This window comes from Haplochromis burtoni, unplaced genomic scaffold (genome assembly GCF_018398535.1).
Source record: "Haplochromis burtoni strain Fernald_Lab_line unplaced genomic scaffold, NCSU_Asbu1 Contig_1359, whole genome shotgun sequence".
Classification (NCBI taxonomy): Eukaryota; Metazoa; Chordata; class Actinopteri; order Cichliformes; family Cichlidae; genus Haplochromis; species Haplochromis burtoni.
This window is the reverse complement of record NW_024583720.1, coordinates 5,077-8,862: the sequence shown is the minus strand read 5'-3', so window position 1 is coordinate 8,862 and position 3,786 is coordinate 5,077.

The following is a 3,786-nucleotide window of genomic DNA, read 5'->3' as shown; positions in this document are numbered from 1 at the left end:
CACAAGAATTTCACTCGCATGTGCTGTGCCAGTGTGCCTGCACATGTGATGTGACAATAAAAGTGATTTGATTTGATTTGATTTTCTTTATTAATATTTCTTTACTCAAACTTCTCAAGGGTGGCCCGAGGGCCCAATGTCCTCTAGTGGGCCCCGTGCTCTGCCCCATAGAGCCTTGTTGGCTAAAGCTGGGCATACACTGCAATTTTTTTTTCAGTCGCATTATTCAACTCCTGCTCAAAGTGTACGACCGAATCGCAAGGGTTAGAAGCTCATAGCTCACGATGCATGTTCTCACACTATACGGCCCAATGCTCTGATGCAACCTAAGTGCTTACACTGTGCGTCCATACACAACATGTGGTGTTCTTGTTAACGGATGTAGCAGAACAAAAACCCCGAAGTGGGGAGACAGCAATCTGAGAATTTGAAAATGCTCACCTAAGAGATTTCTGTACGCAGAAACATCTAAAAGGACAAGCGTGTATGGACAAGGAAATGGCTGGGCAGACATGGGCAGTATGGTTTGTCAATTCTACAACGAGAACTGGAGGTAAGCAGCAACAGCTAAATTGCACTTATCTACACAGGTACGTTATCTGCATATGAATTACCCGTGTTGATGTAGGCTTTATCTAATAATGGGTAAACTTTTAAAGACATCTGACTCATCTACTTTCATTAGGCAACATTTAATTGTAGCCTATCAGTGTTTTATGTAATTGGATTACTGACCATTAACTATACTAGCCTGCCTACTTTTACCCTTTTACCTGAGTAGCATTCTAGTGAGTGACTTGAACATCTACCAAAGTGATTTTGGGGACATCTTTCTGCTTTATACAACATTGGTTAAATATCAGTTAGACTCTTCAATTACCAATAACATCCAACATCTAATATGTTGCTGTATTATTGTTGTGTTCTGTGTAAATAGGGCAGATGATATGAAGGGTTTTCGGGACCTTCTCCGAATGTCTGTGGAGAACTTTAACTTTTTCTTTGAGAGAGTAACTCCTGATATCATCAAGAGGGACACACACCTCAGGATGGCCATCAGCCCCAGGGACAGGCTTTCCGTTACCCTACGATTTTTGGCAACAGGCAAGTGTGCGGACATGACATTTCTGTAATCCTCCATATTAAACTATAGAATCTTGGGCATGAGGCAAGGTCATCTACCTATATCACATTAAGAAGACATTCACCCCTGCAAGTACATGCATATTTTTGCTTTTCTACATCACTGGCCCTCTAAATGCAAGTCTATCTATCCACATCCATACTACTACTATGTTCATACTACATAAGCTACTACTACTACATTCTAATCTCCCTCCATCATCTAAAATCTGCCATTCTACGAAGATCCATTCATGTCCACTTTCCCTTACATTAACCATCTAAATGTACTAGGGCTGTCAGTCAATTAAAATATTTAGTCACGATTAATCGCATACTTATCAATAGTTAACTCAAGATTAATTGCAAATTAATCACAGATTAAAAAAAAAATCTGTTCTAATGGAACTTTAACAGGATACTCTTCATGTTTTTAATACCATTAACAGTATGTGAGTGAACAAATATACTTGCTTTATTCAAATATGTTTATTTTTATTGCAACAATTCAAAACGATGAAAAGTCCAAAATGTTCTTCAGAAAAAAGGTAAAAAAAGGTACTCAGTGCTCAAAAATATGCTGAAAGGAAACTTAAGCATATACTCCCACACAATGTAACTGTTTAATTTACCATTAGACAGTTAAGCCGCACAAAACATATTCCCATCTACGTGGGAACAGAGAGACACAAAACAGAGAGACAGAATACACATTAAAAATAAAAATACAATAAATAAAATGCATATGTAACTGTGGGGAGTGTAATACATAAGTGTATCAAGTGCAGTTAGGCTTTACCTTAATACTTCCAGTGTCTTTGACTAAAACAGTTTGGCTATACTTCTTGTTGCTCTCCAGTTATATTTAGCAGAGGCTGAGCAAGACAAGCTTCTTCCTTTTTCCGTTTTCCTAACAAAACATGAACAAGGAAACACCACAAAGGAGAAAGAAAAAAAGAACTAAAAGCATACAGTGCATAGGGATGGGTACCGGTATCCGGTGCCATGGATGGCACCGGATACCGGTACCCACACAGGACACAGGAGCACAGGAGCATGCAAAACAGTTTTGAGGCAGCCACCTAAGAACTTAGTTTTCAAAGGACAAATTAGTTGTAAAGTCAGCCACAGGCCACACCACTGTACAACAACTAACTGCCCCTTTAGAACTAGTAGGTGCTTCATTAAATGCATATATGACCCGTCGTGTCCAGTAAATCTGCTAGGTAGAGACACTCTGACAAAACTTAAGATAGGTGTGATACCGGAAGAGAATGGCATGACTGCTGAGTGCATGCTAAATGACAACACACCAGAGCCAGATAGCATTAACACAGTACACAGTAGCCGCGTGTGTCTCTCTCAAGGCCACGGTGTTCCACATTACTACTGGACTCTCGCGTTGCCAGAGCTAAAAGCACTACACGATGTGGCCCGTCAATATACACACTCGCCACATCCACTTTCCAGAAACCAACTGAGTATCACAACATGTTGAGATTTAAACAAACTCCAGGCCCAGATCCACCTTATGATCAGCAAGTGTGGAAGCTAGGAAAATAGAGTTTGACCTTACAGCACCTGTATATCACAACGTCTGGAAATGCAGTGTGCTCTGTAATTCAGTCAGCAGAAGTCAGAGCTTTGAACCGCATGGCTAAGCCACATGTGTCTGTAGCGCATAACAATCACTCAGACTGGAAGGATTTAGGAAATGTGTTAGCCAGGGTTGAATCAGACACTTATGAAAAAACGGAGGACACTCATGAAGGCTGGCTGCAAGGCCGCCGGACGGGTTGTCTCCGGTACACACTGGGTTGGTTGGTCACAGTCAGACCTGCAGTGCATCTAGCCGATGTTGCTGCAACACACGCCCAACTAACTGAATGACACCAGGCAGCACTAGCTCAGCTGCCTAAAACTCTCTGGTCTATAGGCCCTGCTGATGTAGGACTTATAAAAAATGCAGATGAAGTAAGAGTAAAACCTCTCTCAAAACACAGACCAGTGATACCTCAATACCCACTCACTAAAGAGGCAAGACATGGCATCTGCCCAGTGATAGCGGACATGGAGAAGGCAGGAATTCTAATAAAAACAAAGACAGCCACCTGTAACACTCCTATCTTTCCTGTTAAAAAAGCTACCATGGGTACATACTGTCTAGTACATGACCTGAGAGCTATAAACGAAGTGACTGAACAGATTCCACCTGTGGTTGCGAATCCACACACTATTTTAAATCAGGTCACACCAAAAGAACAGTGGTTCTCAGTAATCGACCTCTCAAACGCTTTCTTCTCAGTACCACTACATCCAGACTCACAGCCATTGTTTGGCTTCACTTTTGAGAGTCAGAGGTACACATACACTCGTTTGCCACAGGGTTTTCAGAATAGTCCAACTCTCTATGCAGAGGCGCTGAAGAAGTCAATGTCTAACTGTAAACTCCCACAGTTAGGTCAGTACTTGCTGTATGTAGATGACATTTTAATAACCGGCCATTCACAGCAGGCGTGTAAAGGTAACACACTCGCTGTGTTACAGCACCTGGCTGAACAGGGTCACAAAGTCTCACAGCACAAGCTGCAGCTGTGGAGTGATAAGGTTATCTATCTCGGACACACACTCACAGGCCAGGGCAAAACACTGCTGGGAACCAGA